General features: G+C 40.8%; 1 long non-coding RNA gene across 1 annotated transcript; it reads left to right on the top strand.

Annotated features, from left to right (window-relative positions):
• Positions 1–3,128: 3,128 nt before the first annotated feature.
• LOC143291484 (uncharacterized) lies at positions 3,129–9,562 on the top strand. Its single transcript, XR_013056528.1, has 6 exons — positions 3,129–3,265; positions 3,917–4,300; positions 5,617–6,247; positions 6,381–6,492; positions 8,597–8,670; positions 9,126–9,562. It is a non-coding gene; the product is annotated as an uncharacterized LOC143291484 (long non-coding RNA).
• The last annotated feature ends 6,173 nt before the right edge of the window (positions 9,563–15,735 follow it).

The following is a 15,735-nucleotide window of genomic DNA, read 5'->3' as shown; positions in this document are numbered from 1 at the left end:
GCAGTGGACGATGATCCTGATCAATAACAACCAGCAGTGGACGATGATCCTGATCAATAACAACCAGCAGTGGATGATGATCCTGATCAATAACAACCAGCAGTGGATGATGATCCTGATCAATAACAACCAGCAGTGGACGATGATCCTGATCAATAACAACCAGCAGTGGGCGATGATCCTGATCAAGAACAACCAGCAGTGGATGATGATCCTGATCAGGAACAACCAGCAGTGGATGATGATCCTGATCAAGAACAACCAGCAGTGGATCAAGTTCTTGGCTCTGGGCCTCATGCAGCAGCACGTGCCGAGAGCAGTGAGCAGCAAGCACCAGGACATCACGAGCAGCAGGCAGCAGCACAGCCGGACCCAGAGGCACGGACTGTGGATCAGCCCGGGTCACGAGGCCGGACCAAAAGCAGGGCTGACGCCAACAGACACGATCTTCGACCACGGTCTAAGCAGCCGCGCCAGTCAAACCAGCAAAGTATCCAAGGCGCCGTGCAGAAACTACAGCAATACAAGGCTACAAAGAGCAGAGAGAACAGCAGGTTGTATGATCCTTCTCCACACGGCGAGGCCACAGCACCAACTGAATAGGATGATGGGCGGGCACAGGTGACGAATATTAATGATCAACATATTAACATAATCAATGACAACGTGAACGGCCTCGGCAGTAAATTATGAAACACTGATTTTATTGAATTCGTAAATGAATATGACATTGTATGTTTAACTGAAACGTTTTCTATAAAGCCTCTACAGGCAAATGTATTTAATGGACACAAAGCATATTCGCCTCTAGCTAAGAAACTCTCTCACCATGGTAGATATTCTGGAGGTGTCACGCTATTGGTGCGGAATGATTTGTCCAGCTCAGTCAGCAGAATTGAGAGACAGGCACTGACAATACAGTTGTTCTTTTAATAAGTAAGGATCTGATGGGATGGAAGAAAGATTTACTGCTTATCGGGGTTCATATCCCGCCTTAAGACTTTTAACTACTGGAATAGCAATCAAGGGGGCTTTGGCGTAGAAACATTAGAAGAAATTATCCTGGACCTTAGTAGCTCTCATGGGAATTGCCTGGTCCTAATTAATTTTTGTGGAGACCTAAATGCTCGAGCAGCTGACAAAAGTATTGACTTTAGTCTTACAGATGATATGGACCAAGCAAGTATAGACTATTATTGTGAAACGTTGAAAAGAACCTCTCATGACAAATTAGTCAACCAGTTTAGAGAACACCTTTAGAATTCTGCAATATCTATGACTTTATGATTCTAAATGGGTTGAGTAAAATGAATTATGACGATACTGCGACCTATATATGTGAAAGTGGTTTGAGTATGTTAAATTACTACCGTGTGTCTTTTGAATGCTACCTATATATATGAAAGTGGTTTGAGTATGTTAGATTACTACCTTGTGTCTTTTGAATGCTTTCCAAAGCTCCCACAGATAATGCTGAGTGTTAAAGACATGACAGATTCTGATCATTTACCTGTGGCTTTGTCTATCAAATTTGAGTGTGACAATGTTTATCGTGAGCAGGAAAAGGTATCAACCAATGATAGTGTGACCAAGCTTATCTGGCAGAAAGACAAAGAAAGCGAATTTCAAGAAAATCTAAGCAGTGCATGTAGTATTACTACGCTAAACCAAGCTACGGCGAGCATCCGTCGACGTTGATGTAAACACAGCCGTAGCAGTATCAGTATCAGCATCAGCAGCTCAAGGAGGCGTCACTGCGTTCGGTCAAATCCATATAAGCTACACCACATCTGCCAAGCAGATGCCTGACCAGCAGCGTAACCAAATGAGTACCTTTTGAAGATGTCAGACAAAGGCCGAGTGTACAAAGTGAACTAAGACTGATCCCTGAGGGATGTGAGGATAGGGGGATGGGGGAAGGGCAGAATGATGAGTGAGCGAGAGATAGGCATGATATGTATATTATGTGCCTGAGGCCAAAGTACATTGAACCATTCCGAATCTGAATCTCTCTCAACCGTCTCTCTCTATCTTCTCCTCCCATCCATAAAGTGAAAATTGCCGCGAGGTGCCATTTCAACGACGGACAGTTCGTATCTACGTATCTTTTTTTGGTGATGGAAAGAGGGATGGGTGCCGGGACTTTGTGTGTGTGTGTGTGTGTGTGTGTGTGTATGCGAGCGTACGTGTGATGCGTTTAAGATGGGTTGGTGTTGGTGGTGGTGTGGAGGGAAACAAGGAGAGATAAAAGACAGACGGCGATCTTGACCACTGGCGCTTTTTGACCCGACTCGAGGAAATGGATAGTCATAGGGGATGGGAGGGTGGGAGGTTGGGGCTGGGGGTGGAGCTGCTAGTTAGTAACACCTTGCGGGGAGGGCAGGAAGGAGGCTGTGTGTGTGTGTGTGTGTGTGTGTGTGTGTGTGTGCGCGCGCGCGCGCATGTGTGTAGTAGTAGTAGTCTTCAGATTAACGTCTTCCACTAGTGATATTAGAGGGAAATGTGTGTGTGTGTGTGTGTGTGTGTGTGTGTGTGAGAGAGAGAGAGAGAGAGAGAGAGAGAGAGAGAGAGAGAGAGAGAGTTCCACCACTGGGAAAGTTCTTGACACCTGCAAGCAAGACCAGCAGAAGATTCAAGCCTACATCTTATAAAGACCATGAAATAGACAATACAATCGAAAGACGAACTTTCAACAACAGCATGGGCTACTGATGTCATTCCATTCTGCAGAACTGACCAGCTAAAGAAACTCACGGTTATAAAAACAATAACGGAATGGAATCTGCTGGAGGAAGGAGTTGTGCGTGCAGGGAAGACTGCAGCATTCAAGGCGGCCATCAAAAGACCCCTGCCTACTACTGTTTCCCATCAATAACAGTAGCAGTAGTAGAAGTTTTTTTGTTTTCTTTTTCTTTTTGTTTTTTAATGCGCTCTGCCAAGTTCAGTTGCGACGATGGCCATATTGGCTTCTGCGACGTAAAGATCCTGTGTGTGTGTGTGCGTGTGCGTGTGCATGCTTGCTCAGCCAGAGAGAGAGAGAGAGAGCGAGCGAGAGAAAGAACAGTTCAGAAAGTGGAACGCGCAGTGCTCGCCTGTCGACCGACGTAAGCCACGTGCACGCCTGTCACGCCGCTCTTTCAGCTTGCTTTTCAAAGTTGTGAGTTCATGTCTTCCTCTCAGTCTGTGACACTGGGATAAGAGGACTTGACTCAGCATAGGCGCGCGTGGTATTGGAAAGCAGTAGAAGAAGCCACTCAGCCCACTGGTAATTTGAACCAGCCAAATCAGTGTTTTTAATTTGACTTTGCTAATGAAGTTATTTTACCGGCAATTTTGGTGCATGAATGAAATGATATCACCATTAGAGGTATAATCGTAGTTTGTAAACCCATACCTATAACCCATTTTCAGTGGATTTCGACTCTTTATTTTGTACGTGATTTTACTCAGTTTTTATTCCACCATTTTGCTTTTTCCGTTTTTTCCCCCCACGAGCTATGAAAACGTAACCAATGGGAACAATGATTTAGGACCATGCTAAAATCTGACATTCACTTGCTCATGCCGTCCTTTGAGAGCTGCTTAGAATTCTTACGTAACTCGGTGAATTATTTGTCAGTCATACATGATCATGATGTCAGTGGGGTCGAGAGGGGGGGGGGGGGGGGGGCGGGCAGTTGGAAATCTTTTTTCTTTTGTGTGCATGGATGACTACAACGAAATGCAACCATCGGAAGGCATGTGATAAAGTTCTCAAAAGGATCTCTTTCTCTCTCTCTCTGTGTACACACACACACACAATCTTCCCAACACATCAGAAAACCTTTATATGATTCATGTCTAAACATTAGATTGACTGTGTTCAGTGTATCTGAACCATTGATAAAATTTGGTTTTTATGTTGTTTTTTTCTCAGGAAGAACTGAAGACTTCAGGGCAGCTGAGCCACCAAAGAGAAACCCAAATCAACAAAAGTTAAGTACTGCATGGTAGACATTCCCCCACCCCCACTCTCTGCCTGTCTGTCCTCTCCCCTCTCACAGCGCATGCTATTTAATCTAACTCTAACCCATACTAATAACACTAACACTGCACAGAGTGAATGTCTGAATGTGCGGTCGTTTGTGTGTGAAGTGGTGTGTGAGCGTGATGATGGAGAAAATCAAAAATCTGCCCGAAGGTGTTCAGTTGGTTTCAAGCAGGTCACTGAAGCCTCCACCACCGGAGCAATGACTGCACCATGAGACAGTAGCAGACCTCATCACCAAGACCTTGCAGCTGCTGATGACACTGTGGTGAGGTATGTTCGTATGTCTGCAGACTGGCATATGCCCACTTGCACATCTTCCTCCATGCACACACCCACTCCCACCCTCTGAAAAAAGTTTCCACTCATACCATCCCTCAATATAAAATAAGATCTTTACATTTCCAGAACTGTTTATGGTACCATTTGACTTAGTGTTCACAGTAACAAGATGATTAATATAGTAGTGTTGCTTTCTTTGTTAAGATACATGATCAATTAAAAAGAAAACACATTATCTGTTGGTGGTGGTGGTTTTTTGTTGTTGTTTTTTTGTCTTGTTTTTTTGTTTGTTTGCTTATGCTATAGCAATTGAATTGTACTATATCGTGATAAACTCATTTTTGTTGAATTTGTACATTGTTATAGTCTGCCAATGGGACTGAAAAATGAAAGGCACACAATAATTTGTGTGTGTGTGTGTTAGAATTGTAACATAACAAAAAACAAACAACAAACAAAAAACAACAACAAAAAAACAAACAAACAAAAACAGAATGGGAACTGACCATTATCGCCCCTTTCAGAAGTAACATTCCTGCAGGTTCTCCACCACCCCCTTCATTCACCCTCCAGTTTTTTTTTCCTGCCTTCCTCCCTCTACCCCCTTTTCACCCAAGTTTTACAGACTGAACTTTGTCAATGGGACTTAGAATCATTTTTGTACGTGAATTTTTTTAAAAGTTTTTATCTAATGTGTCAAAATTGCATCACAAAAGACAATAAAAGTATATTAAAACAAATAAACAACAGAAGCACAAGTCAACCGTTGCCCATTTGGAAAGATTCCAGCAGGTTCTTCACCTTCCTTCGTTATATTAATTTGAAAATTAAAAAAAGATTTGGCACATCACTTGTAAAGGGCAGCTACCACTAAACGGCACTATTTAGCAACACAACACAATACTATACATCTTTATTAATCTGATTGGAAATTACATGTGCATTCAAAGGCTCGAAACTCACCAATCAGTCTCTCAGTCCAAAGTCAAGTAAAAAATAAACATGAACACAGCAAAATTTTCTGACCTGTATGTATATAATCAGAAAATATGGTTTTGACTGGCATATCTTGTTTTTGTAAACTCAGTGGTCATCTCTGTTTTGTTTTTGCTTGAATATTAGGCCCCTCCCCGCTAAGACAGATGCACACACACACACACACACACACACACACACAGCCACACACACACCCCTACCTCTCCCCAGCACCTCAGAAAACCCTTGCATGATTCATGTTTAAACATCAGACTGATGTTCATAGTGATTCTGAACCATTAGTGTAATTTGGTTTTGATGTTTGTCCTCAGGAAGAAATGAAGACATCAGGCCAGCTGAGCCACCGAAGAGAAGCCAACACTGAAAGTAAAGTACTGGTACACATTCCTCCCACTCCCTTCTCTATCCCTTTGTTTCTGCCTGTCTGTCCCCCTCTCACAGCACATGTTGTTTAATCTTCTTCTTCTTCTGCGTTCACTCGTATGCACACGAGTGGGCTTTTACGTGTATGACCGTTTTTTACCCCGCCATGTAGGCAGCCATACTCCGTTTTCGGGGGTGTGCATGCTGGGTATGTTCTTGTTTCCATAACCCACCCAACGCTGACATGGATTACAGGATCTTTAACATGCGTATTTGATCTTCTGCTTGCATATACACATGAAGGGGGTTCAGGCACTAGCAGGTCTGCACATATGTTGACCTGGGAGATCGTTTAATCTAACTCTAACCCATACTATTAACACTAACACTGCACAGAGTGGATGTTTGAATGTGTGAGAAGTGGTGTGTGAGTGATGATCGAGAAAAACAAAACTCTGCCGGAAGGTGTTCAGCTGTGTTTCAGGCAGGCCACTGAACACTCCACAACCAGACAAAAAGACTGCACCATGAGACAGGGCCAGACCTCATCACCAAGAACTTGCAGCCGTTGATGTCAAGGTGAGATTTCATATGTCTGTAGACTGGATATGCTTACTTGCACGGAGTGGATGTTTGAATGTGTGAGAAGTGGTGTGCGAGTGATGATCGAGAAAAACAAAGCTCTGCCCAAAGGTGTTACGCTGTGTTTCAGGCAGGTCATTGAAAAACACCACCCCCACACCAAGGGCTGCACCATGAGAGAGGACCTCACCAAAGAAACCAGACCTCAGCACCAAGAGCATGTAGCCGCTGACGTCTTCGAGGTGAGGCCCTTTATCACATGTAGACCAACACATACCCACTTGTGCATCTTTGCCTCTTGTTCCCCCCTCCCCTCATACACACCCCTTAACCCCCACCCACCCTCACTGAAAAAAAATGTTTCCACCGAAACCCTCACTTGTTGATGTAGAAAAAACATTTTTAGCACTATTTCTTAAAATTTATGAAGGGATCTTTGTTGAGGCCGATATTGTACCAGTTGTGTTTTATTGGGTGGCCTGTGAAAAGTGAATCAGTGTTGGAATACAAATGTCTAATTAGTTTTTATAAAACACCAATTTGTGAATCTTTGTCATCAGCGGTGATAATTCATTGTTTGCGGCAAATCTTGTGCGGCTGACACATGTTTTTTAAAGTGGAACTAATTGCCCTGCAGAGACACAGAGCACAACAGGAGAGTGGTTCCATTCGGTAGCAGTTCCTGGGGGCTGCTTTATCTCCCACACTGTTCATGCTTCCAAAATCAGACATTGTTCCACATGCGGCATATAAAATGGTTAACAGTACTGAAATGAAAATGTTGAACGATACAAGAAACAGTTTGATGAAACACCAATTTTTCTCAGCGGAAATGATTAAGAGTTTGTGACATATCTTGTGAGACTGACAAACAATTTAAAGTGCAACAAATGGGCTGGGAGAATATATCTTCCCAATCAGACTCTTCGCAGACTTCAAAAAGGCATTTGATAGTCTTGACAGAAGGCACTACAAGCCACAATGAAAACGAGAAACATATAGCAAAAATTTACACCATCCAGCTACTGTACTCTAAAATGAGCAGTGGGGTAGGAACACATGGTGCAATAGAAGAGCTGTTGTTTGAGTCAGTTTATTGATTGACTCGTTGATTGATTTAACGATTGTTCTACAGTCTATCTGTCCGTTAAATTATTCATCGTCTATAAAGCCAACATAACTAATTTTAACAAACACGTATAAATGCATAAAAGAATAACACGCAACAATAAACAACAAGAACAACAACAAAAACAACAAAAACCCCTCAAAACAGTGACAGTTAAAATATACGATATCGTAATCATAGTTGTACGTGTCGCATACAGACAGGAACACTTCAGAAAAGGAAGGAAGGAAGGGAGGAAGAAAAGGAAGGAAGGAAGGGGCAGAGAAAGAAAGAGATCCGTCTGGTTCAGGTGGTACTGATACTACCTCTACCTTCTGACAGTGCTTATCTCCCTTGGTTCACACACCCCCTCCGTTTATTTTGATAGATCTCTCTCCTTTGTCTGTCTGTCTGTCTCTCTCTTGTGAGACTGACAAGTGAAAGTGGAACAAATCAGTTAAGAGAATAACTTTCTGATCAGATTCTTCAGACTTAAGAGGCATTTGATAGTTTTTTTTTTTTTTTTTTTTTTTGTGTTTTTTTTGTGCCCAGAATTTCTTGGGTCAACCACCGTTTTTTGTATATAAATTCATTATGTCAAATCAGATTTTTTTTTTGATTTTTTTTAAACTATACAGAGCAGTAGGGTGCAAAACACGAATTTTTCTCAGTAATGATCATTAAGAGTTTATTACGTATCTTGTGAGATTGACAGTTTCAATTGGAACTAATCAGTTCAGAGAATATAACTTCCCAATCAGATTCTTCAGACTTAAAAAAGGCATTTGATATTCTTTTTTTGTGTGTGTTTCTTTTTCTTTTTTTTTGTGCCCAGACTTTCTTGGGTTGATCACTGTTTTATTTTGTATATAAATTCATTATGTCAGTTCAGAATAAATAGAAAAAAAAGAAAGATACATTTGAATTTGGTGGTATTTGATAGTCTTGACAGAGGGCACTATGAACCACAATGAAAAATGAACATCTAGCGAAGCTTACGCGATCCAGGCACTATAGTCTAAAATGAGCAGTGGGGTAGGAACACAGAGTGCAACAGAATTATTCCTTATTTTCTATTTTTGTTAAACTGAGGTTTTTGCTATGTTAAAATTGCAGATCTATTACTCAAATTTCAGGCAGCTTGTACTTGAAAATGTCCAGACAAAAAGTCAGTGTGTTCTAGTATCAAAATTCCCCCATCTGTCTGAAATGTCACTGACGAGAAACATTATGTTCAGGCCGGGACCAGGACAGGATTGACGCCATGAACACCTAGTGTACCAAGGAAAATGAGGACCAACGACAACTCCAGGTAAGTTATCACCTCCAAAATCAGACTTTGTTCCTGCAACATTTATCATATGTGGCATGTAAAATGGTTAACAGCACTGGAATGAAAATGTTGAACATTATAAGAAATGATTTGATGAAACACCAATTTTTCTCAGCAGTAATAATTACGAGTTTGTGACATATCTCGTGAGATTGACAAGCATTTTAAGTGCAACAAATGGGATAAGAGAATATGATTTCCTAATCAGATTCTTCACAAACATCAAGACGGTATTTGATGGTCTTGACAGAAGGCACTATGAGCCCAATGAAAACAAAGGAACGTCAAGTAAAACCTTACACCATCCAGCTACTATACTCTAAAATGAGCAGTGGGGTAAGAACACAGGTTGGAATAAAAGGGTTGTTCCTTATTTTCTATTTTTCCTAAATTGAGGTTTTCCATATCTTAACATTCTGATGTATCGCTTTGAGGAGGAGGTTCAACCCCCACACATGCGGCATACAAGGCCCATAGGCTTGTGGACACGCCCTGGTGCCCACGAACCAAGCCCCCTGCTATGGGTAAATAGCAGTGTGGAGACAGCCCTTCAGCCTTGACAGGCAATTCCTCAAGAAGATGTATCCTCCATCTGCATGAACATCTGCAAACACAGCAGCAGAGAGATGTGACGCAATACCACCAGGAACACCACCATGAACAACACCAAGGACAGGGAGAGAACTCCATCCACAGACTGAGGGGAAGCAGTGTCAGACAGCAGTTCTTCAGGGATCCTGACATCATCAGCATCACCACTACGATCAAACTGCTGTTGCTGCCGTGCCACATTTCCAAGTGAGCTGTCTCTACCAAGAAGTAAACTTTTTTCCCTATCACTGCATGGATCAGGTGCAAGGTCAACAGTGGCATCAAGGGCTGGCCTGGTTTTCTTTCTGAATGTGTGAAATGAACAAAAATGTAAGTTAAAAAAAAAAAATAAATAAATAAATAAATTTTTAAAAAGCAGGAGGAAAAGGTGAAATTTCTGAAAAAAAAGTTTTTTTTCTTTAGAAAGTGAGAAAAAATATCCAAGAAAAAAAAAAGATTTTTGCTACCAGTATGCTAATGTTTTTTTAAGTGCAGTTCATATGCACAGGGAAAATGCTTCAAGGTCTTTTGGTGGTGGTTTAAAAAACATTTTTTATGTTATCTTAATACAACCACATTAAACAGTTTGGAAATGTGTTCACAGAAATCGAGCTCTTGTTGGTAACCCCCCCTGTCATCAACGTGTGGTATTTGTTTATGAATTTCATTGTTTTTAACATACCATATCTGAAGCATTTATGATTCTTAATATATGCAGATATGTGTATACATATGTGTATACATACACCTGTAAGGATGCAAATACTACTGGTTTTTTTTTTTTCTCTCTCTCTCTCTCTCTCTCCTGTTTTTTCTTTCTTTCTTTTAAATATTTTCTATTCTTATGCCAATGCCAGCAATTTTAAATGATTTATCCTGAGTAAGTTCTCAGTTGACATTCCTCATTAAGAAATGTGAGTGTGTTTGTCCATCACTTGGTCGATTTGTTTTTCCATTCAAGTCTGACTGCACAATTCTCCTTTCAATTATCAGTATCATCATTATTATTATTTCTTTTTTTTCTGATTGCATATTTTTCTTTTCTTTTTTAATTAATTGTTTTGCTGTTATCATCATTATATTGCTTCTGCAGGCAGCTGTGCACATAGATGAGTGCTGATATAATTAAAATCATTTATGTTGAAAGTAAAACTTACTCAGTGTGTGTGTGTTTCACAATGTCTATACACAGGTCTGTCAGTCTCTCTCTCTCCTGTGTCTGTCTACCTGTCTCTCTCTCACGGTAATGGGAAGGAGGAGTGTCAGGAGTTAAGCTGGCTGTGTGTCAAATGTGTAACAACAGATTTAAAATCCAATATATTACAGTATGAATAATTGATTTTTTTATATTTTTTTTTACTCATTTAGCTCTTTAACACCACAACCACCCATGATACAAGCATGACATGAGTCACAGCATGGTCAGTACTTACTGAGTTAACCTCACACACAGCTTACACATATGTGCATATATATATGTATGTGGGCACACATTTACACAGAATTATTCTTCGTTCATGGACTGCAACTCCCATGTTCACTCATATGTACATAAGCGGGCTTTTACAACAAGTGTATGGCCATTTTTACCCTGCCATGCTGGCAGCCACACTCCGTTTTCAGAGGTGTGCATGCTGGGTATGTTCTTGTTTCCATAACCCACCAAACGCTGACATGGATAACCGGATCTTTAACATGCGTATGTGATCTTCTACTTGCATATACAAAGGGGGTTCAGGCACAAGCAGGCCTGCACATATGCTGACAAGGGAGATCGGAAAAATATCCACCCTTTACTTTAGTATTACCCACCAGGCGCCATTACCGAGATTCGAACCCGGGACCCTCAGATTGAAAGTCCAACGCTTTAACCACCTGGTTACTGCACCCGCCACTATAGAATAAAATATTTCAAAATATTCTGATATAAATCCAAATAGTTGAAAAGGAGATAATTATCATTTGTCATAAAAAAAGAGACAATACTGTAAAATCACTTTCGCTATTAAGAGAACAAAATCACTTGCAACAAAACAGCCAAATTGCATCAGGCACCAAAAGCAATGCTCATTTGTATATAACAAAAAACCCCAAAAAAACCTTCATTCTAATGCAATCACACAAAGTAAAGCAATGTGGTCATGGTCAGCATTTGTCTCCCTAAGTGGTTACTTGTACAGTTCTCAAATACATAAAATCCTTCAGCCAGGTTACCTCACTTCAATAATCACGCACACACACACACGCACAAAAAAAACACAGGGTTAATGCCTTATGTTGAAGACTTCTTGCTCTCACTCTGTCACCCTGTTCATGGTTTCCAATATCATTGGAACTATCATTTTACCTTTTCTTCAAGGCCTGACTAAGCGCGTTGGGTTACGCTGCTGGTCAGGCATCTGCTTGGCAGATGTGGTGTAGCGTATATGGATTTGTCTGAACGCAGTGACGCCTCCTTGAGCTACTGAAACTGATACTGAAACTGAAACTTTTACCTTATTGTGAACTGTCACTTTCTCAGCCCCAGCGCTACTTTCTCTGTCATTCAAATAGGGTTGTAAACTTCACTCAGATCACTGTCACTTGCTTTTACGAAGCCAGTCTCTCTGCTGGTTTTAATTTGTCAAGAAAACACTTGTACCATAAGCAAAATCATTTAACCCCATAAAGCAAATAACTAAAATTCTACACTTTGATATTTGGAAGGCTTTCCTGCAATAAAAAAAAAAAAAGCAGAAACTTTCATCTAAAAAGTATACAATATGTGCATAGTGAATCACTGAATTGGTTATTTGTTATATCCATAAACAGAGAGAGATCAAGAGCTTTACGAGTGGATCACTGCATGCATGTGAATTCTTTTCAATGCAAGCCTTTGTGTACATCTCTCTCTCTCTCTCTCTTGCTCTATCTGTTTAATATTTTGTAGGTCTGTATCAAGTCCCCTCTTACTCTTCTTGCTTTAAGTGATGGTAGTTGTAAGTACTTTAATCTTTCTCGATATGAATAATCTTTTATGCTGTTTACCAATAATTTAGTCATAAATTAAAATTTCTCTGTTTAAACTAATGAAACAAATGAAACATATGCGATGATGTAAGCAGTTTCTTACGTAAACGAAATAAGCCAAAACAATAAAGTTTTGATATAATATCTCTATCATTAATTATGATGCTAGGACAATGTTTACAAAATTCAGGGGCAACAACTCCCATGACTTCCGATTTGTGCTTCAACCAGGCTCAGGATAAGGATTTGGGGCGTTGTTATATACAACTTAGCCATTTTTGTATTTTTATGCCCCTTCAGATTTTATCAGTTCCTTTTTATTGTTGGTCAGGTCGTTGACTGGCTGAGTCATTTTATCCATCAAGTTGTATTTCGTAGCGCACAATTTATTATAACATTTGTTTGTACTTTTTTTTCCACCAAGAGTTCTGGATCTGGATCTAGAACTGTACGTCGCGGAACCAATTTTGATTATATTGCGACGGAAAAACAGGGAGAGCGCAGCAAAAAACAAAAACAAAAACACCCCAAATGACCTGAATTTACATATATATATATATATGTGTGTGTGTGTGTGTGTGTGTTCATATATATCTATATATAATTACCCCAAAACTAGCATTCATAATAAAATTAACCTTTTGTTTTTCTACATTCAACATGTCCTCATTCCCAGCTCACAAAGTGTTTTCCTTTTCCTCCAACAAAATATCCTAGAATCATCAATAATGTGATTAGAATATTTTTTCAATACCATAACATTCAAATAAAACAAAACAAACAGTACTGACGTATACCTGAATAAGGATAACGAGGAATTTCTTTTCTAAGATTTTGCAACCCTCCCCGGCAACCACAACAAAATGGTTAACAAAAGTTTGTGTGTGTTGCACTGTCACGTCGGAAGTGCAGGAAGTGCGAAATAAATGTCAATATGAATTATCATTAATAGAAACTGGTTTCAAAAACATATAAATACATGTCATCAAATATCTTTTCATAACAATATACAGACATTTAAAATCAATTAACGAAATGAAACTGATAAAATGGGCAAGTTACAATTAACGCCGTCAAGGGAGGCAACTTTTAAGAAATCTAAAATCGGCTGTTTCACTCAGTACAACGAAAAGGAAGAAGACTATGAAGAAGGGTGGTGGAAACGAGAAAGAAGATAGAGAGACAAATCAGAAGAAGACGAGATGAATGACAATGAGGAGAAGGCTGAGAAATAAAAGAACGATTCTTTAGTTTCCTTTAAAAACCACAAAAGCAAACAAACTTTGTGATGTAGATAACCTTCTGTGCAAAAAAAATACAGAGAGATCGACAGAGATACAGTGAATTTGTAAACGAAAGTGGGTGTCACGATATAATGAATTTATGACGACTACGAGGTTTAATTGTCCACTAGTAGTTTGAAGAATTGGCTGGACCATTGATTATGACGATCGGGGGAGGTCATGTTGATATAGCCCCTCCCCACCCCAACCCCCATGCACCCACCGTCCCCAACTCCTCCACACGGCCCATTCTAACGATTGGAAGCAAACCAAGATAGCGTCACTATAGCTTTGGGTTCAGTTGTTCAATTTTTTTTATTTTTTTTTTTTTTGTTCCCCTGCCCCATCATCTGCACCCGGTTTCAGTGGCATTACTCCCACGCCGCTTATTTAGATTCCCTCATACACGGCCACACCCGGGTTCATCCGTCGCAGTTCCAGCGGTCGGCAGTCCACAGGGAACCATCGATGTTAGGTCGCCAGGAGGCCACACACCAGAGGAGACCCTGCACTGCTGCTGAGTCACTTCGGTGGTGTTCAGTTTTTTTGTTTTGTTTTGTTTTTGTTTTTTTGTTTGTCAGTTTGTTTTTTCGCGGCGATATCCACTGCCGAGCTTCCCTTATGTGCACTTCAGATGAATGACTATTCAGAGTGCATTGATTCTCCCTCTCGAACTCTCGATCTCCTAACACACACACACACACACACACACACACACACACACACACACACACACACACACACACACACTGCACACACACACGCACGCACGCACGCACGCACACACACACACACACACACACACACACACACACACACACACACACAGAGAGAGAGAGGGGGGGGGGTGGCCACAAAGTTCTTCCTTCTTCAGTAAGGCAGTCTATAGTCATACACTTATATCTATTTTATTTTATTTTTTCTAAGTTAATTCAGTTCGTCAGTTACTCGTTTCCCTTGCCAGTGTCCACTAACGAACATCAATAAAAGCAATCTTGACAGAAAGACGTGAGAAAGCCGGAGAGAAAGAATTCAAAGGAGAAAGACACTGAAACTGACTCGAGAAAGAAACGACAGCCGGAACTTGAGACATAATGCCGGGATGAAAAAAGAAAGAAAGAGAGATAAAAATAACTATACTGAGGCGAGAGAGAGAGAGAGAGAGAGAGAGAGCCTGAAAAATCCAGAAACTTGAGGAACTAGGCCAAAGAAAGAAAGAAACGGAAATTTTCTTTGAAAAAAGAAAGAAAGTATAAAAAGGAAAAAATAACAGAAAGAAAGATACAAACTTACACGCCGCACACACGCGCGCACGCACTCATGCACGCACTGGCACGCACTGACGCACCCCCGGGGCCGGCACTGACGCACGCAAGCACTGACACACACACACACACTGCCGAAAGTACTAATTAGGGGAGTGGGGGAGGGGGAAGTGCACAAAATCATATCGACCTATATACGCCCCTCAACAAACAAACAACCAACCACCCACCCACCCACCCAAAAGAAGAAGAAGAAGAAAAACAACAACAACAACAACAACAAAAGCAACCGACAACGAAGTTGGGCGAGGGGTGTGTGCTTTGTCAGGCATCTGCTTGGCAGATGTGGTGTAGCGTATATGGATTTGTCCGAACGCAGTGACGCCTCCTTGAGCTACTGAAACTGAAACTATGAGTGCCAGTGCTCGCGTGCAGGTAGTCACTGCATGCATTCTTGCGAGTACTGTCAGTACGGATGATTGAGCAGCCCCGTTGACTGAAGATGGAAAACTTGTATTAGTGGTGCTGCTTCTATTCATGTGCATTCTTGTGTTTCTAATATTGCTTTGTGTGTACTTTGTGGAAAACCAATTAAAAAAACGAAGAAGAAAAAGGTCAAGTAGAGAAAGAAAGAAAGAAAGAAAGAAGGTAGGGAGGGAGGAAGGAATTTAGGAAGGAAAGAACAAAAAAAAAAAAAAAAAAAAAAGACAAAGAGAAGAAAAAAAAGAATTGAAAGATTTTAAGTGGTGAGTGACCCCTTTTAATTCCCCCCCCCTTCCCCAGAGAGAGAGACAGAGAGAGAGAGAGAGACTCAGTGAGTAGTGCGGCCATTTATTTCAGGGAAAACCCTTCCCCCTCTTCGCTCGCCACAATGGAATCGTCCAATCAAACAGTGC

The sequence above is a fragment of the Babylonia areolata genome, chromosome 17 (assembly GCF_041734735.1).
Source record: "Babylonia areolata isolate BAREFJ2019XMU chromosome 17, ASM4173473v1, whole genome shotgun sequence".
Taxonomy (NCBI): Eukaryota; Metazoa; Mollusca; class Gastropoda; order Neogastropoda; family Buccinidae; genus Babylonia; species Babylonia areolata.
This window is presented reverse-complemented; position numbering and strand designations above follow the sequence as displayed.